The 27723-nt window shown below is 44.9% G+C and overlaps 1 protein-coding gene across 2 annotated transcripts in view; it reads left to right on the forward strand.

Moving 5' to 3' along the window:
- iqsec1b (IQ motif and Sec7 domain ArfGEF 1b) overlaps positions 1 to 27723 on the forward strand; it is a 181351-nt gene that overhangs the window by 122602 nt on the left and 31026 nt on the right. Inside the window, exon 1 of one of the 2 annotated variants that reach the window (XM_068593982.1) lies at positions 19962 to 20050. The exons of the other annotated variant lie outside the window; for it this stretch is intronic. The gene's annotated coding sequence lies outside the window, so the exon portion shown is untranslated. Of the gene's footprint in view, positions 1 to 19961; positions 20051 to 27723 lie in introns of those variants that run through there. 2 annotated transcript variants of the gene reach the window in all.

Consider the following 27723-nt stretch of genomic DNA (forward strand, 5'->3'; position numbering starts at 1 on the left):
CTAATGGATTTACCTGTGTTAATGGCTGAGGTTGACAATAATGGCCATGTGTTGATGTGGTGTGAAGAGAACATGTGACTTTGCCGTACGCAGAGCTGTGGTAAAGGCGGAGAGGTGAAAAACTCTCCGATAGAGCTTGACCCCTCTGCTGTTATGGGTCACTAGCCCACATCAAACTGTCCAAACACAGTAGTTCATCAGCACTGAAGACACCCTCCCAACCCCCACTTCCCTACCCCATCATCATTCACACCCACTGACTCCCTTCTGCCCCACATTTTCCCCAGGCAGACGTGACCTGAGCCCCTCCGTGCACGCCACTAACTCTTGACAGAATAATTGCACATAAAAGGGGCTCCTATTATGCAATCCAATTCCCTGCGCAAAGAGATGGGCTTTGCCCTTTTTTCCTCATGGATTCATCAGATTACGGCATTTTTATCATCACATTAACAGACAGAGGCATGGCCTTTTAATATTCCACTCTCATTGTGGAGTGGAGTGAGCTGTTTCCGCTGAGGACCGAATTCGGGACATCAAAAGGCTTTTTAACATGTAGGTCCCTGGTCTTTTTCAGACTGATCCCGGCGGAATCCTGAGTCTTTACAAATGCAGATGAATCTTAGATAAACCTCCAGAGGCTTTCAGGATTCACACCAGCTCACCCAAATAATGGGAATGATTTGTTGTTTCATGCTCTAAAGCCCACTGTACACTCTCAATAATAGAGATGCTAACTCGTACCATAGAGGGTTCTCCAGCTTGTCCTCATAGGAAAACAATTTTGGTTCCTGGTTTAACCTGGTTTAACCTTTATAAAAGGTAGAACCTTTTATGAAGGAAAACCCTTTCAGTATAGGGTTTATCTCGAAAACCAATATATAAAGGTATACAACTAACCATCGGTCGAAGAACTCTCTACGAGAGGTTCTAGAACCATTCTTGGTGTGATGCTTTCACGCGGAAGCCTTTCTGAAGGTTCTATCTGGAACCTTTCCACCTTCCAAGGGTGCAAGCAAGATATCAAACAGAGCGTTCAACCAAGAACCTTTTCATATTCCAAGGGTTTCATTTAAAACCCACCCAGAAGGTTTAAATAGATAATAATTTGTATGGGTTTTATCTCAAACGCACCCAATTGGTTCTATACGGTACCTGTTTATATTCCAAGGGTGTGTTATTAAACCCACCTTGGGGGTTGAGAACCTTTTTATATTGCAAGGGTTTTATCTACCTAACCAAAGGGATTCTACTGAGAAGTGTTTTGTATTACTGTGCTGCTGCATCCAGGTCATCATTGTGCATGAGAATTGGTTCTCAACTGATTTTATCTGGTTAAATAAAGGTCAAATACTAAATAAATAAAATTAAAAGGATTTTTATCTAAAACCAACCCAGCAATTCAGGAATGTGTTTATATTCCAAGGGGAGTCATCCCAGACCCACCCAGGGATTCCCTGAAAGGCCAGGGCTAATAAGGTGCAGCACAACCCAAAACAATCATGGTTTCAAATCATATTTTTATGGGGTGTGGGCTTAAAATGCACTTAACAATCCTAGAAGAACTATTATTCCTAAAACAAGTTCTTTGGAAGAAGAAAGTTCTTACACGTTAAAAAACCCATTGTTGAAAAAAAGGTTGTTCAGAAGCAATGTTTCTGGGTAGAACTTCAGCATAACAGGGAGAACCTTTGGGATCCTTATAAAGGAAGTATAATCATCTAAGAGTGACAAGTTGAAAAAAAATGTGTTACAGTCGTGGCTGTTTGACAAATTGCGAAGTGAGAAATGTTGGAGTAAAAAGACTGGCATCTTTAATAGAGTGCTAATTGCATTCATTTATGGGCCAAACAGAGCGCAGGCCTGTGAGAGAGTTGGTCCTCAGACCATGCACCGACACTGTGCTCTCTCACATTCTGCCAGCAGCTTGTTCATACCGAGTGCTGCAGGGTTTCTCAGACTGCCAGCCCGTTCTCCGCTACACCCAGTGGCAGATATCCCTTGTAGCGGTCAGTTAGATACTCGCAGGCGGCGTCGCTCTCTTTTTTTTTTGTGCCATGAAATGAAAACGTCTCGTTCTAAAGCTGCCGTCAAATCAATCTGCTGCGAAAATGTACACGAGTGTAGCAGTGCAACTGGGAGCTTGCAGTCGGAGCTTTGTAGTCCTGGTACAGAGCGACACTCATGATCCCTTTTGTTGTTTAGTTCTTATTAAGTATTAACGATGTCTGCTGTTTTGCCAGCTGCTTTTCATCTTGTTTCTTCACTGTGTTTGGGATATTCAGATAAGGGGCGAAATTAAGGCAACAGAGAATTCAGTTATCTAGTATTTCCACCACATTACTGATGCTGTCATCATGACTGCCAATAGCTGACCTTGCCCATGAGAGTATGTGTGTGTCGGGGGGTGGGGGAACACAGACAGGCTACAAATGGAGGGAGAGAAATGTAAAGCAGGTGCTCACAAGAAGGCCACGGAGGCCGACGGGGAGGGAAAATACTTGGCTATTCTTGAACGTCTAAAATAACAAAGTCAAACTTCTTACACGGTCGATGTGAGGATTTGCATTACTGTGTACCAGCATGTCCTTTACATGCTGGTACACAGCAGCGAAAGTTTGTTCCACTCAACTGCTACAGGGCCAATTACTCAGGACTTGGGAAGCAAACTTATGTTCTCGCCAAATATGATTAAATGTTTGATCACCCACATGGACACACTGAGCACACAACCACACACAAAGATGATCTGGACTAAAGACTAAACTACACGGTAAACTAAGAACACAAAGTTATAACCTTGGTCAGTCCCTTTTAAAAGTTTACTCAAGTTCTGTACAGTTATTATGTAACTAATCAGGATTTTCATTTTAATTGTACTGTTTCCCATTTTAAAAGGAGATATTGTTTTTCCTCCACTACACTTATTTTACAGCCAGAGTTTTAAATTAGATTCCGATTTTAAATGCAAAACCTAATACAACTTGATATAGTGCAGTACATTCCTACAAATTAGTCCTGTATAAAGTAGTTAAAATAAGTTCCACCTTCACCAGCTACCGCATTAAAAACCTTATCTGCACATCATGGATTGGTGGTAATTCAGTAATATAATACTTTTTGACTGTAACTGTAGTTACTACATGATTCTTCAGGCTAAACAGCTGCACCACGATTACTACGGCCTGCCACACTCGCCAGCATATCTTTTTTTCGCTTTTCCACTCACACATCACACATTTCACAAGTCAAGCAAACTTTTACACTGTGTTACGGCTGATTCAGCGATTATATGACTTTCTTGCAATGTTATATTACTCACAGACTCTGTTTTTAAATGGCTGATAAGCGACGTGTCCATGACTTAGCAACCTATCTAAAAAAATCCGAAGAGTCCATTCAGCAGCGGTGTGGTTCACACCCCCGAGGCCAGATGTCATCTCTGGAGAGGTTGTGATGAAAAGATGAGGCCTGACCCTGCCCCGTGAAACGTCTACACCTCCTGTGCGGAGATCACGGAGATGATTCAGTGGGGAGTTGCATGGCGGCGAAGAGGCTGATGGAATGCGAACATGCGCTAGCGTTACACACTGAAAGCCAGGAGGGCTCGTGCTCCCACGTCCGGTCTGCTCGGCAGCCGGCCTTACTTGGTAATGCGGGCTGGTTCTCTTGCTCAGCTCTCAACAAGGGCAGCTACTTTACAAATGCCAAGAAAAAAATGGGAAGTGATAAAAGGAGCCGTGACTGGAGAAAACCAACCTCCAGGAGAGAGAATTAGTCATTTTTCCTCAAGAGCAAGGAAAAGACTAGTTGGTGTTTTGCGGTCATGTGAAGAGAGGGGGAAGGAGTGGCATGGGTGGAGATGCTGGTAGAGCTACTGCTCTCTCTCTCTCTCTCTCTCTCTCTCTCTTTTTCTCTTTCTCTCTCTCTCTCTCTCTCTCTCTCTCTCTCTCTCTCTCTCTCTCTCTCTCTCTCTCTCTCTCTCTCTCTCTCTCTCTCGTGCAGACTGTTCTCAGTTGCTTCAAAAACATTCTCCTTCTTAACTTCTCTGCCGATTCCTAAATCTCAAGTTTCCAGCCTGAGGATGTCAGGAACATGTGGAATCTAATGTGGAAGTACTGCATTTCAGTTCGGACGATAAGGTAGGGGGGCATCCTGTTACAGAAAGCATGATGGTGTCCTGCTGGGAGAGCCATCAGGTTTATGCTGGTCTGTGTGTGATTCTCAGTCTGTTTTTCATACATCTTGACATCTGTACTGGAACTGGAGGATTGGATCTTTCAAAAGTTTAAAACTCAAGCTTTTTGGTTTGTTATCAGTGGCTATATTCAGGAATGAGTAAAAAGTTGTGAAAGGTTTGGCAACTGTAACGTGTAGATCTTACAGGTCAAGATTATGAGCATGATCATCAACAAAAAGGTACTTTCAGTTTTGTATTGCAGCTGAAACTTTTGTCGTCGTATTTAAATGTATTCAACCTCGATAATAAAAGATATGGAAGATTTTAATGTTTGGGAAGCTGGATTCAGAAAACAATTGTCAATGGTTGCATACATTTTGTCCAACAGTTGTGACCAGTTGAGCCAAATACCTTTTCTCATTTGAATATCTTTCAGTGTCTTAATCAAAGAAGAAAACGGAGTCTGGTGTTTGCATGAAAAAAAGTTTTGGTTTTCCGTAAGTCATCTCACGACTTTCCGAGGTTCCCGAATTTTGTCATGAACAATTAATTGATTATTGAAAATGTTGCGTATTGCAGTTGAACCGTTCGATTATTAAACTGATTAAGCACAGTAGATGGCAGGAAGATGATACACATCCATGCGGTGTCCACTCACAAAGCGCTCTGTCTGAGTCTTTGAGAAACAGTGTACCATTTGAGACGGAGCCGTGAGACTCAGTAGCAGGGGATGGGTTGTAGCATTAATGGTTCCACACAGCCATGTCACCACAGACAAGCTAAAATTAGTGGCGAGAGCAGCCTGAGTCAGCAGGAGCCAATCACCATTCATGAACTCCTCTGGTCTGTAATTCCAGTCTCTGTGGGTCGGACGTGCCGCAGCTCAGAGTTCATGCTTTAATTCAGAATGTGTTCCTTGCCTCTCAGCGAGTCCGGTCTTTTTTATTGACTTTCTGATCCACGCCGTCTACTTGGCCATCAGACAATTTTTTTCTGTCTCTGCTGATTTCCCACGAAATGCAAAGTTTTTTCTTCTTTGCTCAGACGAGGAAGGGGACTTGTATCTGCTGAAATAAAGATGACCACATCGTCACTCGCACACGCAGACAGGAGCTAGAGGTCTGGAATCCAGTGTGTGGTGTTTTTAAATGATCCTTGTCCGTATACTCAGTATCACCATGCGCACACGGCCCAAGCAGTTAAAGCTGATTTAAATTAATTGCGGGACAAGCGCTGAACACAGCGATCATCACCTCATAACGTTGTTTTGGCTAACACGTTCGCCTTCAGCCGCGCAGAGACACGCTGGTTCAAGGTTAATGAGAGCAAAGTTTGCGGGCCAAATAAAATAAACAATGTTCTAAAAGAGGCGGGAACATTCCTGAGAGCAAAGTGGCGCTGAAAATCCATTGTTAATAATATACAATAACTGAGTATTACAGCTTTAAAGGGACACATCATGCTAATTTTCAGGTTCATACTTTAATTTGTTGTTTCTACTTGACAATGTTTACATGCTTTAATGTTTAAAAAAAAAGAATGTGGCGGCACTTTCTACCTGTATATAGTAAAGAAACACTCTGTTTGAAAAAAAACAAAGACCAAGCTGCATGTGACACAGGAAGGAGGGCGCCATCTGATTGACTTGTTGAATCACGTGTTTTTCTGATTCACCCACAATAAACTGATGCTAGATACCAAAATGCATATTTCTCTTGTGAAAGGCACCAGCTGTACAGACGCTTTTTCTGGATGAAGTTCCTACCAACACATTCTTTATTCCTCCGACAAAGTTCCGATCGGTCAACTTACTGCAACGATTTTCATTATTCTAGACCTATTCATATGGGGATATGAGACGTGGCCTGTGCGGTTGTCGTTTGATCCGATTTTGACCGACGCTGGCATCCCCATGTCAACATGAGCAAACAACAACACTCACGACTGCCACCAGACTCTCAGAGGAATGAAGCCAAACTGTTTTAAACACTGGTTACACGTGCAGCTCCAGGAAGCTGGGCTACTGTTCTGTGGCTGCTTTACACACCTCTTGCAGCGCCGCTGTTGTTGAGACTGACAGATTGACCCTGTGATAGCACTCTGAGAGACAGAGGGAGAGAGAGAGAGAGAGAGAGAGAGAGAGATGGTAGACAGCGGCGGCGGCGTCTGCCAGCAGTGCATTCCTGAAGATGAGAGTCATACAGCAATAACTCTCCTCTTCTCACATGGAGGTCTCGCTTTGCTGTGACCCCACTACTCTGTTTTCTGTGTGCATGTCTCTGTGTGTGTGTGTGTGTGTGTGTGTGTGTGTGTGTGTGTGTGTGTGTGTGTGTGCTCTTTACTTCATTGGTGGGAAATCTTTTTAACCTGCTTTACTGGAGCTGTTTTCGTAATAAATTCTCTTTTAAAGAGCCCGGCTTTACAGCAGAGGCCGGCCCTCGCTCTATTGTACGGTTCAAAAAGCTGTGTGCTTTCAGAAAACAGTTTGGCAGTGAAACAGTAGAGGCCTAGGCAACCTGATCTGGCCGTCTCTTCTGGAAACCCAAAGGAGCATTGGGTATTATTTATTTAAGCCAGAGGCTCAGAGTTAAATCCGCCAGTTTGAGGTGACCCACGCGTCTTGCTTTGTCCGCCTCCCGTGCGCCCCGGTCCACCCAGAGGAGGGAGGAAGCGAGTCGCCTCCAATGAACACGACGCTGAATCGCCCCGGTGTGTCTTTTGCCGATTATCCCGGACCGCTGCACGGCTTCCTGGCACGCGAGCAACCGCTGGCAGATCGGAGCTGGCAGATGTCTGGTGCAGCGTAGCCAGATCCACTCCTGTAAACATCTCTGCTCGGCACTCCAGAGGGGAAGTGGAGTCGGAGGAGGGCTCCTCGCGTGACCACATCAGCGGCCGGTTAGCCCTTCGACGAAGCGTCCCTCCGCACGTGAGGAGCGGAGCGCCTTTTTCTGTTTCCTGTCCGGTGAGTGTGGGACTAATTCCCCGCTGGTCAGCCGCACAGATATTATGAGACGTTTACTGGCTCACGCTTTCGAATCCCGTGAACTACTTTTGTCGCTTGCTGTCTTCTCTCATGCCCCAATTGTTGTGACCTCTGTGAGTGAACCTGGCGTCTGTGTCCAACTAATGACAAGGTCACCTTATTTCAGCTGCCATTCCTCAATAATTTCACACTTCTGGTCTTCAGCATGTGGGGAATTCTTCTGGTCCTGGTTAGGGTTGTCAGATCCGGTCTTGTTTTAGGAAGCAGATTTGCATTGACTTAGTGTCTCTGCACACACAGCAGGTCAGACCACAGGATGCAGCAGAAAAGATTGCATCTATCTGTACACCTTTCGATGGGATTTGCCTACTTTTGATGAATTCCATCACACAGAAAACCAGCTCCGCATCAGATGGTGCTTTACTGTTGTCAGTGTTGTGATCGACTGTTATAAATATTTCAGTGTTGCAGTGTCCTGTTTCCACCTGCAATTTGATTGTAGTTCTTTATATCCCGGACTCTCAGTAGGTTTGTGTTGTGTTCATTTTTGCTCCAACCGACTCGCCGTTGTTTGTTTCTGCAAACCACAGGATACATTGAATGGTGACGGTTCGGAAGCCATTTCTATGACTGTGTTTCATATCAGCCACTTGGTAAAGCACAGGGCTACGTGGCTAACGCTATGAAAATAACAACAACGTAACAATGTAGCTGAACAGCTGTTACAACATCACAAGCACAAATAAATAGCAAGCCACCATGGCAGACTTTCTTACGCAGTGTTACTTAACTAGCGTAACAACGTTTAATAACACAGCGTCGCCTAAAACAAAGTTGCGCAACACAACATTTTATAAAAGGCATGACTTAGGAAAATATGTCTTTTAAACCTTAGCGAGCCTTCTTATGTTGCGTAATGTAACAAATGTTCCAATATTATATTATATAATTATTTTTATTTTTTTCATATGGGACCCGGACAGAGGCCTCCTTAGTGAAAGTCCTGTTTGTTTGAACCAACCAGCTCCAAACCGCCTGTGTTATTGGTAATACATTACATAATGTCACTTGCGCTGACCAAATTTAGAAAAGTTTATAACCCCAAAAAAGTGTTTGTGACATGCTGCCACTTGCCTTGATTGTACAAAAATACAGCCCTCAAGTCCACTTTCTGCGGTTTCAGAAGATTAAGCCATAATGTTTTTGGTTCGACAGAAACAGCTCCGTTTATTGCTCTGGATACATGCTTGGATGAAATTGTAATGGATTCAAATTGCCATAACGATGCATAAATGTCGGCATAATAGCTTGGATGTCATTGTAGCTCAGGGAACTGCTTCCCTCCGCATCTCTTTTAATCTCTGTCAGGTGCTATAATTGGCCGGTCCCAGCATCAGTGGTGACCCGCGGCTCGGTCAATAATGACCGGACCGTGGCTGGGGGGCGATCAGGGACGCAGTCGCCACCTGGGGTCCTCATTTATCTTTTATGCATTTCAATGACGCCAAGCTCATCCAACATTAATGGCCACGGCGGCCCTGGGCGCGGATCATTCTCTCAGCCGGCTATGGGCTCTGACCCTGGCCTGTCAGTGGTCGGACAGGAAAGGAGGCGGGGGAGTACCTCTGACCCGGCTCTGGCTGCCCTGTGAGGCCTGACTTCACCCTGACTCTGATAACGGCAATGTGCCACCTGCTTAAGGCACTCTGACGGATTAGAGACACAGTCGTGCTCGCACAGTACCCCGCAAACCACTTAACACATAAAACTATTGGCCACATTTTCCATGACCTTTCTTTTCCAAAGTGCCTCTCCCAGTATGCCATCAGAAAGTCCATTATTTTCTTCTTGGGAGAAGAGTTCCGACTCCACCTTTTGTAAATGCAGAAAGGATTGCTGAGTTACACCTAACAGCTGGAGGTAGCGCTGGCCAGATTGTGGCCGTGTGCATGCATGCATAAGTAACCCCGGAACACAACATGTGTGGATTTCCGCTGAAATGCAGTGTGACGGAGGTTTTCCTCATTAGAACAGAGAGTTCCTGCTGCCAAACATCTGGCTTGCCGCATGTGTACTTCCTAAAATCCTTGTTGTTTGAGTCAAATCTTTGCCCTCAAACCACGGGCAAGTCAAGCGAATGGGGTTTCAGAGTGAAAACCCGAGATGGCCTTTTTCTAATTTAAGAAAAAGGCTCCATCTTCAGTTTGAACTCATATAATGTGATTCTCTTGTGTACCAATCGTTCCCAAGAAACTCCTCTTGGCAAAAGTTGACAACAACCAGATAAATTGAATTTATCGTAACATTTTGTTTTTCATTAACGTAATGTTGTTCACATCAAAATGAAATAAAAAGTACAGACTCTCTGTTTGCCAGCTATTTAAGACCGGTTCTGTCAATATCACAACAACGTTTGTTCATAGTGTGCAGCCCCATGGCTAATCAATGGGGGGCTAATGGTTACTGGAACACCTCCTGCTACTCGCCCACGCCCTTTGGCCAAGCATTCTGGGAAAGTATCCCTCACTGGCAGTATTTATTCAGGGAGGGTTTTTTTTGTCACTGTCTAATGTATCAGCCAGTAGCTGCAGTTATGTATATGAATATTACCACTGGAGGCGAGGCATGTTGTTGGTGATGGTTCTGGATTTTAAAACAAAGGTTGACGAGGCTGCCGGGATGTGTGTTGAGAAACGGCTCCCGGTTTGGTTCAGCTAATGTAGGCGATTCATTCAGGTTCAACCTTCGGATTCAGATTTCAGCAGAAATAAATGGCCAGCAAGTTGTTCACAGACCAGCCTTTAAGCCCTCTCAACTTTATTTCCCCTCCCTCGCTTCCCAGCCACTTTTATTATTCGCAGTCGAAGTTCCGCGATCAATTAGTCCGAGAGAAGGGCCCAATCAATTCTCGCCTATTTGCAATTCCTCCACGTTAAACACTTTCCTTTATTACCAATGTCATAATTAATACGGAGGAGATTGAGAGGATGGGAGGGAAGAGGGACGGGACCCATTTGTGCGTGTGTGTGTGTGTGTTTGTGTAAGTTATCATGTATTTGCACCCCGCCATTATCACCCTCTGCTCATCCAGATTGCAGTCGTGCAGTACACACAATACCCCCACTCATCACATGATTAATGGGCCATGCTCACGCATACATTGTACATTAGTCTCTGCAGCGAGGAAATAAACGGTCACAGGGGCTTCGCTGTCATGTTCAGTGCATAAGACGTTGTGAATTATGTGTATTTAAAATCTTTAAAAGGGCCAATGTGTGAGATATGGACAGAATTTTCCTGATATCCCAATGAAACACTTTGGGATGTGTAGACTTGCGTCTTATTGGATGACTGTATTTAGAGTCCATTTAAAACAGTCAACGGCTCCTCACACAGCGTTTTGTAAGATATTTTCCAAAAAGTCGATTCTTAGTTTTTTGACAATAGCTTAGACCTAGTTAGTCATCTAAACTACTTACCTAAAGAGAGATTGTTAATTATTAACGGAGGATATTTGATGATAAAGTCTTGACAGTCTTTGGCGCTTGGACTTTACTGGAAGATTCGTAATGGCGGGGTATCTGCCCATATGGAGTCCCGACCTGGTGGCGGTAGTGGCTGAGGAAAGCCGATAGTGATACTGATGACCCCTTCATGCTGCGTACCAGCAGCATGAATGAACTAAAGGTAGGGAGACAGTCATATTTAAAAGAGACAGCAGCAGACAACCATGTCCTTGTTTTTAACGCCAGACAATGTCAACTGTTATTTTGTAAGCCTACCTCCGTCAAAACACATAAATCATCCATAATCTACCTCAAACAAAGGGTTAACAGATGATCAGCACTGCGCCAAAATTACCTGCTGTCCCTTTGGAGGATGCGAGATACTGATAAAGAGGGGCTACTGACGGTGAACTGTGCCAGCAGATGTGACGCTCACAGCTGTGAGTGGAAGCATGTTTTATGAGCTGTAGGATGAGATGGCTGTGCGATTGGGGGGGCCCTATCGCACAGCCATCTCCTCCACTGGAAATTACTGGCCAGCACAGTCAGTGGTCCCCACACGCCAATCTGTCTTCCTCTGGCCCCAAATGAAAAAAGCCTTTTAAACATCTGAGCTTTTAACATCACTTTAACGCGGGCAGATATCTGACGGGAGAGGCAAGTGATCCAGGTGTGGCTAATGGCGCCAGGGGTCCGCAATGTTTGTATTTGCATGTTTATATGGGACACTTTGTGGGTGCATCTCATCTCTTGTCTCCATTTCGCTACATCTGTTTGATGGAGTGTGCAGGTGGAGCGCTTGATGACATGCGAGACGATACCCATTAGCGGCGCATCGCAAATTAGGCTCGCAACTGAAATGATAATGGCTGTCAGGGACATCACGGCTGCCATTTTCCCACCAGTTAGTGTGATGTCTTTTTTTTTTTTATTCTTCTATATCTCAACATAACTTCACCCTTGCTCGTTCTCTCTCTCTCTCTCTCTCTCTCTCTCTCTCTCTCTCTCTCTCTCTCTCTCTCTCTCTCTCTCTCTCTCTCTCTCTCTCTCTCTCTCCCTCCTCTGGCTTGGAAAACAACAATTCCTCAAAGAGTTGCTAACAATCACATCATTGTGTTTCCCCGTTAAGCCGGCGGCTTTCATCTGATCCCCTCTATCAAGTCGCGGTGACAAGAGTTGTTCGGTAGAAATGAGCTCTCCATAGTGTATCAATAGGAGCTCCCTTTGAAGTGAGTCTTTCTCCATCAAAACAATTCTTTGACTGTGTTCTTAGCGCTGCAGTTCTCCCTAGTTTTTCCCACTGTTTGACAAGAAACTTATCAGAAATGTCAGCGAGGCCTTTCATGACGACTTTCACCCAAGACGGCACATTTTTGTACAATTTTGTTTTTGCAATGACTAATGCCTCAAAAGTCTAAAAAGTTGTTGTTGTTTGTGGTCAAAGGCCGTTTCTATTGTGTTTTTGTGCGACAAGACGTATAATGGCGTTGTCTAATATCTCACTGCCAGCGTATGCTTGTGCCGAGGCCTAAATGAAGTCTCATTGGATGTGTTCAGAGTGTCTGCTGGTGGACTGCTATGTGACGCTCGGCTGTGTCTGTGCCGAGGTCTGACATGTGCTGTGTAAAATGTGTTGTAAACACCATCTGCTGCGGTCGGTTACGGTTGGTTCTGTGTGTTTGTTAAGCGTAAATGGCAGCCGTGAGGCTGCACAGAAAGCTGTTGGGCGAGTCCTGAAGGAAAGCTGAAAGGGAGCCCTCGCCAAAGCAAAGTTCTCCTTGCTGGAATCTGGCGAAGCGGCATCGTTTGGTGCCTCTGACGGGTCGGCGTTACACACTAGCCGAAAAGCTAAGCGGTTGAAGGTGTTCACTGAATCCTGTATGAACTCCGTACGTTGCATGATTTAAAGGGACAGTGTGTTGGGGTGGGGCAGGAATGGATTATGTTATTCATAGCTGTTTTCATTAGGTTATAATCTCTTGGAACTGAAAATTATTGCATTTTTAGTTAGTTTAGAGTGGTTCATATTTACAATCCGCCATGTTTCTACAGTAGCCCAGGAAGGACAAACCAAAAGTGAAAGGCATTCTATAGAGATCTTACGTGAAGGACACTTTAAATCTGTGACATGCTTGGAAAGAGATTACTAATTCCCCAATTATTAATAAATTATGTTCCCCCAAATATAATTGAATTGTTTTTTATAGTGTATTCACAACAAGCATCATTTTGTTACGGATGTTACAGAATACAAAAAAACAGGAAATAAGAAAACGATGAAAGACATAGAGAAAGAGATGCCTTTTCAAGGGTTTTCATACCAAATGGCATCACTTCATTCACAGGTGTCATTTATCGCTGTCCTGATTTGCTTTTAATGACCTGATCTGCCCGTAACAAATTGGAGGAGTCATTCTCTCGACTGTCCCCAGGGCCACCAGTCTGCCTGCACTGTCTATAATATGCACCGTTAAAGATGATATGCTGGTTAAAGATGAGCCAGGAAGTCAGAGGCTAACAAGAGACAGTTGGAGTAATAACTTCTCCTTCACTTTTGCGTCCTCTTTCAAATGCGTTTAGTCAGCCTCGGGGGGTTTGATTCTGTCAGCTTGTGACTTCTTTGTACCAATCTCGCCGCGTTCCCAACTTTCTGGTCACTGTTACTGATAGGAAAGATGAAGACTAAGGACCGGCTTTTGCAACAAAACTAACTCTTCCTCCCGAGCGATGTGCGGTGTCGGCCCCGTGAGGTGGCCGACAGCGGCCCGCGGCCATCATCTCTCCACACAAGACAGTAAACACTTATTAGGTCCGTCCGCCTTGTGCACACAAACATCTGCTGATGCAGCCGAGACTCAGTGGCCCCCATCCGGCGTCTCCTGTAGACATCTCCCGAAGAAGGCGCCGTGGCGCGTCTGGTACAAAAACAAGCACACGAGGGGCTGCCATGTTATAGGGGTTTGAGCTTTGGGTCCAGACATATGAGAGAGCATACGGTTAAAATACGAAGAGAAAAAAAAGCCCCAGCCTCCAGCTGAGACAGGGCTTCCTCTTCTCCCCGCGGACGCTTCCCGGCTTCACATCAGAGGCTTTCGGGAACGGCAGGATTTTTGTTGCCAAGGAGCCGCATCAGATTCTCGCACACGGGAGAGGCGCACGGAAGTTTTTCTTCTGAGGAGGCGGCGTTTCATTCCTGTCAGTGCCGGAGGGATTGCATCAAGCCGCTGTGAGCGCAGCGTCTGCAGATGCAGAAGCGAGCCGTCCCCGGAGATTTGGGTATCGCCACCATAGGCCCCGAGCTGCTTTAACCATTGAGGGAGAACCCTTGTTTCAATTAGCGGATCCGGGGGGGGGGGCCGCGCGAAAGAGAGAGACGTTTCGTGAGACGTCTGGACACCTTCGTGTTGTGACAGGCTGTCAGGAGAAGGAGCTGCTCGTCGGCGCTCTCTCGCAGTGGCGTCGGAGGCGATGGTGCCGACGCAGTCGTCAGAAGTAGTGCCAGCACAACACCAGGCCTCTGGGCTGCGGGCGGCTCTAATGAGCTCCCCTGAGTGGTTAGTGGGGCTGATGAAGATGGCCCGTCCTCTCCTCTCCCCCCCACCATTGCTCCAGGTTCTAATTGGTGGGAGAAGAAAGGGAAGACTTCGGAATTACAGGAGACAATGCTTTGGTCAAAAGAGAGAAGACGATTCAGAGGAGGAGGAGGAAGAAGAAGAAAAAAAATGTTTCCACCTCATCTGAATGCAAATCCTCTTCACCCCAATTATAATTTCTGGCGCAGGCCTGAGGATTACATCAGCCAATATGTCCGGAGCCCGAGGGGAAGGACATGTGTGAAGTGAGAGGTGTCAGGTGTTTTTCTTTGGAAGGTGTGAGAGTCAGATGTGCCAAAAATCTGCTGGTTGCTTACCTAATTTTGATCATGTTGCTGGAGCTGAATATCAAGAGTGCCCTTCGTACTGTATGAGTTCCAAAGACTGGAATAATAGCGCCCTCTACTGGTCAGAAGCCATCACAGCCAGAAAAAAGACTGGACAGCGACTAGCAAGTTATTTTCTTTTTTTGCCATGATTTTTATTTACTTTATTTCAACAGTGAAATATGAGTTTTTATCCATTTCATTACACTTTTTTTGATATTCTGTATTTGTGTGTGTGTATATATATATATATATATATATATATATATATATATATATATATATATATATATATATATATATATATATATATATATATATATATGACACATTGAAAACAAAAATCCCATAATGAGAAATGTTTTGCTGAAAGTATGTTAAAAGTTTAGAAAATGCCTCTCAGGTAAAAAGTGATAATTGGCCAATAAAAAAATCTGAAGAGATTTAAAGGCATTGTTTATTCCTGCTTTTATCCTATACGTCTTTTATATATATCCACTATAAAAAGAGTCAAATAATTTGCAAAGGGACAAGAGGTTCCCGTAACATTCCTCTGCTCTGGTTTAGTTTCGTCTTCCCGGCGTCAGCGCCCTCACGCGCTGCTTCCTGTCGCGAGGTGTGAAACCGTGCTGCTGATGCCTGCGATGTCACAAGCTGTCCTGCTTCCAGGGGATTATGGGGAAAAGGTAGCAAGCTGCTTTATCCTCATTAGCATCATTACGTTATGACGCGCCTCCAGCTACTGTTGTCTTCCTGGTGATGCAATAAGAGGTGGAGGGCATGTCACAGCCACTCATGAGGAGTTTCCCCCACTGTATCCTGTCCTAGTGGAAGAAAGCCGCCATTGAGATGCAGTTGACCAAAAAGGCTGAACCCCCCCAATCAATCCGCTGTTATCCTTCGATAATAATTTAAATCAAAGGCTGATATTTCCCCTTGTAGGCCTCGCTGGCTGATACGTCCTGGCTATACTGTTCCTTAACTCAGCAGGGTAACATATCTGTAATTGGCCCTCGATGCATTTTTTTCTGTTCTAAACACGTGCGCAGACGAGGTGGCAACCATTGCTAACCATTTTGAGAAATTGTCAACCATTGCATTGTGGTTGCCATCAGACGCAACCACTTTAATACATTCAAAATAGGGACGGCAGACAGCACCACGTGCTGGGGAAGGGATTCAGCTGTGGAGGCAGATTCAAGACCGACTGGACGTCATCACCAGAGAGTAGCTGATGATCACCCCTTTTTTGAAATAGTGTTGAGCCAGATAGATTGTTATGTCAACATAAAGAGGCTCGCCATGCGACTTCCATCCTGCAAACCCACCAGGGTTAGGATTAGGGTTACCAAAGCTAATGTAACAGCCCGCCCTGAACACACCAACATTGCGATAGATTGAAATCCCTGATCTTAGTCCATGATAACAAAGAGAAACCTGAACGCATTCATTGGAAGTACATCAGCAAAGTCATCAACAACAGTGCTCAAGGAGAGTGTTCATGCAGGAACAAACAATTCTTTGGAATTGCATTATGGAAGATGTAGGATCCAGTGTTTTTGGATCTTGACCCAGCCTATCGGGACTAAAGCTCATCTCCACCCCTGCTGCTTTAAATCAGACCATTCTTTGTGCGAGTCCCTCAAATAGTACAGCACTAAGTCACTGAATTTACCCTTTAACCCCTGAATATGTGTGTAAACACAGGAGTTAAGGAGACCTATGAAACATGTCATTTTTGTGGTAAAAAAACTGTCATCCAATCATTTTTTGTTAGTTTTCAAGCATCATTGGCAAAAGTTAGGTTTTAATCACCTGATTTTATCTTAAATAAAAAGTAATGTCATTTCAAAAAATTGCAAAAAATAATGTGTTTTCTTGTTTACAACAGCGCTTTTCACAAAAATAACCCTTGACTGAAATAATCTGCCTTAATTCAAGGTATCACTTGCTCGCTGAAAGTTGTTGTACCTTCTGCAGAGCTAAATATACTCAACACTGATACGAACAAGCTTGCTAAGATGGATATTTTTTACGCGGCGCGGGGACCGGCAAGGAAAGCTTTAAACCTCGGTGATGTTTTTAGAGCCATTGAGCTAAACGGGGACGCCACCTGTCAGGAGGAGCCATTAGAGGGAAATCCCATTACCAGTAATCCTATAGGCCCTGTGGTACGAGCACAGAGACTAGTCTCCACTCTCTCCCGTTCTCACCGCTTGGCACAGGCGACAGTCGCGCTTCCACATCATTCGTCGTGGCGACAGGCCCGTGAGTGCCAGGGTTCGAAGGGGGCAGGACCCCTGGCAGGCTTCCTCCCAGGTGGATAAAGAGGCTCGATTGGGATATTAATGCCGCTCCGCGCCAGCTGCAGTTTACAGCCGCAACAGTAAGTCTTATCCTCGAGGCCTCGCTTTTTTTTTCACTAAGAATGCTGCTGTCTGTGGGCTTGGTTGGTTGATCCTCCCCGCATTGTCAGATTCAGAGGAGCGTGCTTCATCCTCAGCTTGTTGGCAGCTGAATTTGACAGTTTCAGCAATTTTTAACATCACAAAATGGCAATTCTTAGGAGCTCAGACTGTGCTGCCGTGTTGTTGTAGCAGTAGGCCTTAGCCGGTTACTACCAACATCAACTCAGTACTTGTATGGTGCCAATCAATGTACTTAATTATTGTTATGCTGCTAAGGTTTATACCATAGACCGAGATAGATAATTTACTCATGCAAAGGTCCGGAAAATCACAATAATGTCCAACATGTATATTATGTATTAATGTAGCCCAGCAGTTGCATCAACAACTGTATGTAGCCAACAAATGACACCTCAAAGAAATAAAGTTCAATTGAATAATATCTCTCAATATTTATTGTCAGATTGTGAATTGAATTTGATTAATTATTCATACAGACAATAAAGGCTGGATTTAAAAAAATCAAAATACCTTCAGAAAGCTTTTGAGAAAAGTGACTCTATAAAGTACTAAAATGAATTTAACTTAATGTTCCTTGCCTTGCAACTTTTAATTAATTTCCTCCAGGTGTGAAGTGATGTCAACCTAAAAAGCCACAAGATTATATGCTTTTCATCTTCTAAAAAGAGTCATTTGTGTGCAGGGACTTTATCTGTGGTTATTGAAACCACTTGTTTCATCTCTATTCCCCTCCGTTTACATCATTGTTGAGCAGTGAGTTCATGTAATAGAATTCTGATCATTTTGGCTTCTTAGATTTATTTTTCTGTGCCTTCCTTTCGGATTTGAGTGGGTACGATTTGTGATTTGTCTCATAGTGGCACTTCACATTACCACTTTTAGTAATCGTCTCTGAACATCTCAGACATGCTGGTTTTGAACCGCCTGTGTGAAGAATGAACATTGACAAATCTGTCCACTCTTGGTTAAAGGCTCTGGTCTCGCTGACCGCTCTTGACATGTGAAATAACTTCTCTGACCCATGAACAATGTTATCTGGGTCCGTCTATTAGTGGCCCTTTCTATAGATTGTATATGAGAAGTGGATGTAGTCGTCATGGTTTGTGCACTACCGTTGTGAAGCCCCAAGTTCAGTATTTTGATTGTCGCCATGTGAAGTTTTTGCAACCAATGAACGGAAGAGACCATATTTGGACTGTGAAGCAGTGACATACAGAGACATTGTACATTGCTCTGGTAGCAAACTGTCAATCACAAGGTTCACCGCACTAATGTCAGCTATATGCTAATACTAACATGCTAACATCCTGACTGGGCCCATCTTGTTGAAGGGTGGGGTTTGGGTGAATGGTTCAGCCTACAAAGTATTTAAAAGTAGGTGTTGTCCCACTTTTTAACCAACCACATTTTAAAAACCCTGATCTTTCCCTAACCTCATAACGAATAGTTTTGTAATTGCTACTCGAGGGGCCAGATCAGAAAACTTGGAGTTCTGAACAAACTCCAAGGTTTCCCTGGAAGAGGTACAAGACCAACTCGTTCTTAGTTTGCTTGGTTAGAGCCTCTTGATGCACTGAGGAACCCTTTAGTGTCAAGTAGGATTAGCATTTGGGCTATCAACTAACTCCAGTGTAAAACCATCTGCGTCAATACTAGAAAGTCAGAGCGACTGACGGAGTAGGAAGGGAGGTTGGATGGCTGAACACATGATTTTCACACAGGTGACCGCTGTTCATGTCCCATGTGAAACCAAGTCAATATTGACTTCTTTCTGTTACCTTACTTACTGTACCTATTTTAACCCAAACCATGACCTTTTCCTCAGCATGACCTAGTGCTTATGTTGCTTGGATAAAGCTAAAAATCTAAGTAAACCGACTGTATGCATGTAACGAGCTGAAACTGTACGGTTCTGAAGAACATGTATGTTTTTTTTGTGGAAAAGACACATGAATGCATGTATTGAGCGGAAGCTGACGCGCCATCCCCGTGACGTCCAAGACTGACACGAGGAGGGAACCTGGAGCGTCTCAGGTCCAAGCATAGTGCCACTGACCTCGGGATGGTCACGTAGACATTAGTTAACATGAAATCGTGGCGAGGAAACACTTGTCCTCAACCCAAACCAACCCCTTCAAAGCTCGTTAGAGTTATTTATGTTCTCGCTCATCTGCGTAAGCGGAGTGAGATAACGTTGGATGTGCACGGATGGCCGGAAAACCTGCCGCGAAGTGGGCAAGCATAAATCACGCTTTAGGCAGCCTGGCTTGACAGCATCTTCCGATTTAGAGAATAACGTTCAGTCAGCTATTTTTTTGTCATAAGATATCTGAAAATGACAACCGCCACCATATGTGCTGAAATCTCTGAAACTCTGCAGAATCAATCTTCTGCCATCCGGCAACTTGAGCTTTTTAATGAAGAAGAGAAGCAGAAAGTCGACATTTTCCTCAGTAGCCTGATAGATTTTTCTCTGCACTGGTGCTTGTTTGTCACAGTCAACCCTAACTTTTATTTCCCACTTTACGTCACACAAGTGTGCACATTTTCCCTGCAATCAAACTCGAAAGCAGCTCGTTAATTACCAGACCTTCACCCAGCGAGGGACCGGCCCAGCCTGTGCAATTAAAAATATAAAAACCTGCACACTCCAGGTGTTTTCAGCGACTGTGACGGAAACAAACCTTGACCTTGCAGCACTGCCGGCGGAGGCAAGGACTTGCCGGACTGGCTGCATCGGGCTGGACACACGGCTCTGCCGGGAGGGAAGGGGAGGGAGAGAGAGTGCGAGCGAGAGAGCAAGAAGAGGGGAGGGGCCGAGGGAGTGACAAAGGGGTTTGGAGGAGAGAGGCTCGGCGAGCACAGGAGGCAGATGGAGAGAGGGTGGTAAGGGCCTGAGCCGCCTCTCTCTCTCTCTCTCTCTCTCGCTCTCGCTCTCGCTCTCTGGAGCCGGAGGTGTGAGGATGGTCGCTCGCTTTCGTCCTGCCGCCGTCGACTCTGTCCCGGGCTGCTCTCCGTGTCTCTCTGCCGGTAGGGCTGTCGCTTTCACCTTCTCACATCTCCTTTCTCATGTCATCTACCTACATCTTTTGGTGTGTGTGTGTGTGTGTGTGTGTGTGTGTGTGTGTGAGTGTGAGAGAGAGGTGGTAATAGAAGAGTGCTGCGGGCTGCACATGCTCTGTTTACACCCGCCGGCCCCGGCAGGTGTCTGGCAGAGACGACTGCAGCAGCTGCACTGGCGTGTCTCTCCCCCACCTCCCATCACCTCCCCCCATCGCTGTGCTGTCCTGTAGTCTGATGTCATGGCAGCCGAGTATGCCTGGAGGATACGCACCAGGGCATAGGCGGACGTTCCAACCTTCTCAGAGAAACTGTTGTCCTTGCTCCCCCAAAATCTGTCTCCTTTTTCTTTTTTTTTAACCGCTTGCTGCATCCTGGTTCCTTTTGCTGACGGACAGGTCCCCGTGACCAATCCCTATTGATCCGATGAACAGACCCAGGAATAGTTCATTACATCAGGCCGCTCTCCACTGACCTCGACAACAACTCTCCCGCGCCACACTCCCCAAGTTGCCGTGGCAGTCACTGCTCCGCCCTCAAAAACATGACTCTTCCTCGGTTTCCTTTCTATATCTCGCAGTACAGTTTAATAGGTTTTTAGCAAAGTACACATTAATTCATCATCGATAATGGTTTAGTGGGGGGGGGGGGGTTGGCCCGCGGCACAGGATTATGCTCGACTTGTGTGATCTTTCTGGATATAATTCCATCTCTGAGGCCTGTTTTTTTGTTTTTTTTTCCTCGGTTCTTGGTTTTTATCCTGAGGGGCGGGATTTTTTACGTCGGGCGAGATTATGCAGCATTAAGCTGCTTGGTATCAGATAATTCCACAATGATGAAATCCTTTGTGGTTATGAATTAAAATGGGCTGAGCTCTGTTGTTGTTTCACGCTCAGGAGAATCCACATGCGGCCCGCTGAATTTACCTTTTCATTGGGGTTTCAGATTTTTAGATCGCAGCCGTCGGGGACAGAGGAAATTTATTCTCTTGTGCAACATTTCTCAAAACATCTCCTGCCCGCGTTCGAAACTATAACATCCCAGATCTCCGCTGGAGGAGCCTTCTCCTCCACTGAATGTGCACTGAAGCATTTAGACTGTTTTTAATGCCAGATACATCAGCATGTGTTCAATAAATCATGAACCCATCAGAGGAGTCCTCTGGAGCATCCGAGAGCGAGGGGAGAGGAGCCAGGAAGCTGCGACGAGCATCTGATGAGTCATCCGGCGTTCTGTTCAAAAAGGGCGGGAGGTGAAGCTCTGCACTGCCGGCCCTTCACTCAGTATCACGCTCCAGGATAATGATTGGAGGTTGCTGAGGTTGAACCCATTCCGAGTCTCACACACTGACTCATGATTGCTGCGCGAGACGTTTGCTTTCGTTTGCTTTCGTTTGCTTTCTTGAGTCGAGTGACTTCTCGTGGTTGTGTCAGTTATGGCTTTCGCTGCACTTAAAGAGGAAGTAGCGTGCGCTTGTTGTTAAACAATGCCGCCATGTGCTTTTTTAAAATGTATTTTTATTGAAGCAGCTAGTAGTCAGGTGAACAGCTGTTACTGCTTCCACAAGATGCGTTCATGCACAGTGTAGAGTGTAGGTCACCGGTGTTTTGGCGTTTGATTTAAATGAACAATGACCGCATACACACCTAACACAGAAGAAAATAGACTTGAAAGACTTTTCAGGGTGTAGTTGCCCTTCATGTATGGTGTGGGGAATGAAGTTAACCTTGGTTTGGGAAAGGATTTGGGGTTCAGTCAGACTTTAGATGCCACTGTTTTAAGGCACATTTTCTCTTATGTTTGACGAAATAAACCGCGCTTAAAGAGCTAAACGCAAAGACCTAGGACATTCCAGCGCCTCTCTCTTCCCGGGTTATAACATGCACGTTTCAGCCAGCGTGCATGCGGATTACAATCTGTTTGTGCTCGCCCGGCATTGGGCGTCAACAGGTTGCCATAGGACCTCGTAACATGTGGCAGGGAAAAGCTGCAGGGGATTATTCTGCTGGTGCGCCGTCTCTTCCATGCATTACCACCATTACCGTCGGCGGACATATCAGGCCGCTCTGGAGAAGATGTGCATTGTAAACGATGGTGCGCCATATTGTTTTAGTTTCAGTGCTACAACCGGGCTGGAGTTCCCAGCGAACTATTGCCTCTAAGCATGTCAGCAAAGACACTGCACAGGCAAATCATATATGACAAGTAGAAGTTGTGGCTGCAGTAAACATTAGGCTTCAACATTGATGCTCGTTTTCTGTGGGATGAAATCAGGCTCATAATTGTGGAGCAATTCAACACGTTGTGGTTGTTTAATTGTATGTCTGTAGTGAGTAACCAGCATATTTCCTTGTAAAGAAGATTATTCTATGCTCAGATAGAAAGTGCTCTTTGCCAAAAACATTCATTCACACATGCCGCTGATCTCAATTTCACATTAAAATAATAAGATATCCCAAACACAATGCAGAAAAACATGGATTAGCCTTGTGTTTGTGATGAGCATCTCAAAGTGGGATGCCTGTAGATAAGCACACTGTTGACCTCACCTTGTACGTTTAGCCTGGCTCATTTGTGCACATAAATTACAGGAGCAGCGGTCATAAAAGCCAACCATTCGATAAACAGGTACTTGAGTAGAGGTTCCCCGGTGGCCTAGGGCAGTGGTTCTCAAATGGGGGAGACGTGAAAGCACTCCACGTGGGATTTGTAAATATATATATATATATATATATATATATATATATATATATATATATATATATATTTATTTAAATAACATCCATTTAAATCACCGTCCCTGGCTCAAGTTTCCCATTTTTATTGCATGTCATTCCCATCGCTCTCCCCTCATTTCCTGCCAATGCGTTACCGTTCGCCAAAGAAAATATACAGCTGTTCTATTTTATAATTGTTCAACAGTTAAATATTGCCCTTGCTTTCAGTGGCATCTTAAAGACAGCTCAGCTGTAACATATCAGAGGTGGTGGTGGTGTTTGGCTATTCTCTACCAACAGATTCTGCATGTGAGTACAGAATCTGTAAGCGACGGGACACGATTGTGATGTCAGAACCAGGCTGGTTTTATGTTTGTAGTTTGTTTGTAGTCCAGGTGAACGGTCTGAGTGGAGAGCAGAATAGGCTAAAAGCATAGCAGAAAACCCATAAGCTATCGTCTGGCGATGATTTAGATTCTTATTTATCTTTTTATAAACCACCCGGTTGTAGACACTTACAACTTTGTCGCATCTTAAGTTGCTTATCACACCTTGACTGGTTACATCCTAGCATCAGAACGATCAGAATACCAACGCTCACACCCATGATGAACACCCGCATTTAATGAAATCTTTAAATTGTGCTAAAATTATTTTCAAGAAATCCTTTTTTGCATTTTAGCCATCACCATCTTTATTTTAGCCATCTCCGTCTTTATTTTAGCCATCTTTATTTTAGCCAACACATCTTTATTTTAGCCATCACCATCTTTATTTTAGCCATCTCCGTCTTTATTTTAGCCATCTTTATTTTAGCCAACACATCTTTATTTTAGGCATCTCCATCTTCATTTGAGCCATCACCATCTTTATTTTTGTCCGTCGGCATCTTTAACTTTTGCAACCAATTGACACATGAGGGTGGAGATTATTACAACTGAACACTGTATAAGACGTTTTAGGGCAACCAGGCAACCAAGATGTTGCAATTAACTTTCACGAGACCATAAACTCACGTTTACAATAATTACTAAGGTAATAAATCAAGTGAGAAGTCACATTTTGTACTTCTTTTTGCAACCCGAGGAGTCGCTTCCTGATGCCCATGAGAGAGAATGCAAGTTTAAAGCACTTCCATCTTGGCTTCCCTTTTCTTGACCCGGAGCTTGCCACCTGGTCACCGTTCATTCCGGTGATAATCTCTTTCCATGTGATGTTTTTAGGTTTATAGGTAACCTCAGGGAAGGGCGGGGAGACAAGGTAGGGATGAGTGATCTACCTGACGATTACGTTCATACGACAGGCCCCGTCAGGCTGTTCAGTTGGCAGGTATTCAGACGTCGCATTCATCCCCTTAAGACATAGTAACTACTTTCTGAGTCACCAACTAGAATCACCAACTTGTCCCAGTTCACTTTCTGCACATCCCACAACCGAACACATGGTTGACAAATAGCCGGGGGGAGCTGGTGACAAATGGTTTAATGCAAACCCCCACAAAGGTCGTTTGTGGAAAATAATGACTTAAATGGAGTATGGAAATGTTCCTTCCTGTTCTTTTTTTGATATATTGTCTTGTTCTATCTTTAAAAAACAATTACCAATCCTTCCTCTTCATGACATCCATTATTTCTCTAACTTGGGGGAAATAACTTCTGCTGACTGTCCAAATCATATTTCACTGGAATGGAAAGTAGCTGCGATTTTTAGTGTTCTTCCTGGACATAAATAAGACTGATCCTTCAAACCACACTGAGACTGTAGATTAGACTTCCTCCGGGGTTACTCCTCACTGACACACGGATGAAGCAGATAAGGCACATACGGATCCCATTCTGTCACCAGCCGTGTTACAACAGTGAGCGTCATTCTTTCTCAAATTCAGCAGAAGCATCAAGCTTCCCGAGAAGCATCAGTCGCCACGCCTTTCCCACCCAGTTACATGAGTTCATCGTTCCATGGTAAGGTTCAGTTTGTTCATGTCAGAACACCACCTCTGTTGCCTGCTCAGATTTGTTTTGAAGGTTGAACAGAGGCATATTTAAAGATGGTGAGATTGCCCTCGACGGCTACGAGCGCAACAAGCTGACACAAGTTGTCTGCTTGTCGTGCTGTAGAGCAGCAGGGCCTCTGTGTCTGGAGATATGTAGGAGGAAGTACCGGTTCAAAAGGTTAGCAGAGTTTCCATCTGAGGAGGAAGTGCTCAAGGGGAGGACATCAGGTCTCCAGGGGCAGGAAGAGGCCACCGGAGGTCACTTCAGGACCAGGTCCATGTGCTACGGTTATATTAAAATGCGCAATAAGCGTTTTAGAGGGAAGCTTAGCCAAACCTGAGAGCAGATAGGTAATATTCCTCTTTCATTTTGTGTGCAAAAATAGATGTTTGCTACTTTTGATTGTCCTGGCTTCCTTGTGGCTCCCAGTTTTGGGTTCTAACGTTATAGCAGCAGGTCCAAAGCAAGAAAATACTGTGATAAAGGCCGTGTAAAACATCCAGCGTTTTCATTTTATTTCACCGGGTAATTGCTAACCAATACCTGCAGAATTGCCTAACGAAAGAGAGGTTTATAGTTTTATATCTAACCAGCAATGGTGCCATTATTCTAAAGCCATTACATTCTGCAATCTGCTCTTGCTTCATGAAAAAAACTTGTCCATTGCTACTTTAATATAAAAAGCTGTGATTAGTGGAGCTTTACATCATGTTTGAGCGCTACGGTCTGTGTCTCCATTTCAGCACTTTTAGGGCATTCAAGATGGAGGAACAATAAAGAATGTTTGCTGCTCACTCCCATCGGTTATCGATGTTTAAGTATTTGTAAATAGATTTTAAAATGGAAAAACCCCATTCAGCCTCTCAGACCAAGTCTCTCATACGCCATCTCACGAACACTGAGCTATTTTTGTTCCCTCACTATTTAACTACAACTCAGTGGGAGTGTCCCGCGCTGAAACTACTTCCCTATTTCTTTAAGTTCACCTCAGGGTGTCAATTGACAGGAAGAGAGGAAGGCTGTGGGTGCCACGTTCTGCATTTTTCTAACTTGGTATGTGATGGCGTGTGTTCTAAACCAAAAAATACTGAAGTGTTAGGTGTCAGATGAATGATAGTCAAACCGTTGTGACGCGTGTGAGAGAATTACTGAGAGAACAGAGCGCAGAGTTTCAGCTTTAGGAGGGTGCCAAAAATAATCAGCCAGGGTAATCAAGTGTGTCTCACCAAGCTGCCACTCCCTTTCCTTCTGACAGGCAGGCACACACGGCCGGCACAACGCCGTCACACAACCTGTGTTCCATTTCAGCCTCACAGCTCTCCTCCGCAGAGGACAGGGAGAAGGGGGGGTGGTGGTAAAAGGTGGCTTTTATTGCAGACGCCAACATCAACAGCACCCAGAGAGCAGACAGAGGTGCTGCCTGTCCTTCAATAGCCTCAGTGTGTGTGTGTTCTACACCACAGGAAAAATAAAAAAGGGAGGGGGGCAGAGTGAAGAGCCAGGCAGGGTGGTGCCTACGACAGCCACATTAACCAGAACCAGATGCATGCTCCATCAGTGTGGAGGAGAGGAGTTCTGCTTGTCACTGCCTGTTTTTCTGAAATCTTTCTGGAATGGAAACACACCAGCTGCAGCCGGGTTACGCAGGTTGAGAGTGACAGGCCTGGAGTCAGCTGTTCTGTACAATGAAGGTAGGATCACCCGTCAGACTCCCTGTTACCAGACTGGGGGTTGATTCAGTTTTTATACCTCAAGCATCCTTCGTTTCAGCGAATAAGTGACTTACCGGCTGCTGCTCTGCATAGACAAACGCTTTTCTGTCAGTTGTTTTGACGTTTCATTTTCAGTTTGTCCCGCCTGCACTGCTTTTCCTATACCCTGTCTCTGACACGAGGGTTTCTATCCTGTTCGGCCTCGACCAGATGGCGGTTCAGCTCTTCCCCTTGCGGTAGATAGTATTTTGGGTCCTGTGCCTCGCGGCGGATGATGTACAGCTGCTCCTCCTGTGCGCCCCGTATTCCTTTCCCTTGCTTGAATAACGTGCCCTTGAAAGCAGCAGGCAGATCTGCAGCCATTTCGATTGCATCCCGGACCGCATCGTTTTCCCCCCCCCGACGGTCGTGCTCAGAGCAGACAGCAATGGATGGACGCTGGGTGAGACATAAAGTGGGGGTGGCGGTGCTGCTGGTCAGTCATAGAGCGTTCATAGCTATACTTACGGAAATGGAGGCACCATAATTTGTAGGTATCCCATTAAGTCCATGCCTATGTAACCCACGTAATCAGGAACTTTGTTTGAATACTTACAAAGTAGTTGTGTTACCTGAACCTACTGAGGTACTTTACCATTTTTTTCGACACCTAATCTAGTTGTTTCGTTGCCTAAACCTGACTATATACTTTTTCGTTGACCTAATCGAGTATTTCAAGATCTTTTTTTTTGTACGATATCATACAAACGGTTGTGTGAAGATACACAACGTATCTTCATACAACCGTGCTGCTGAAGGCAGGCTTCACAAAAAGCGAAATTTAAGACCCACTTCAGTACCTTTTGTGAAGTGTTTAATTCAATATTGACTTGTATAAGCATTCTGTGTTTTCAAATGGATTTTGCACACTGGAATTTAATTTCACCTTGAGAGTGTAAATGTGCAGCTGCAGGAGGAGCAGAGGTTGGAACCAAAGGACTCAGTTTCTGCACAAGTGTGTGGAATATTCAGTGGGATTGAAAACTTGGCAGGGTCAGAGTTCTCCACTCCGCCTGGAATTAAATCCCATTTTGCCTCAATGCTATGACGCAGCTGGTGCCATGTACAAACACTTTCACATCCAGAGTTCAGGACAGACCGAAGACGAGACGCTCAACCAGTGCAGTTAGGTCTCTGGGTATTTGTGTAGCTGCTCGGTGTCGCTCCAGACGCCACAGAGC

The sequence above is a fragment of the Clinocottus analis genome, unplaced genomic scaffold, assembly GCF_023055335.1.
Source record: "Clinocottus analis isolate CAN_PGR_092001 unplaced genomic scaffold, fCliAna1.0.p SCAF_3, whole genome shotgun sequence".
NCBI lineage: Eukaryota > Metazoa > Chordata > Actinopteri > Perciformes > Cottidae > Clinocottus > Clinocottus analis.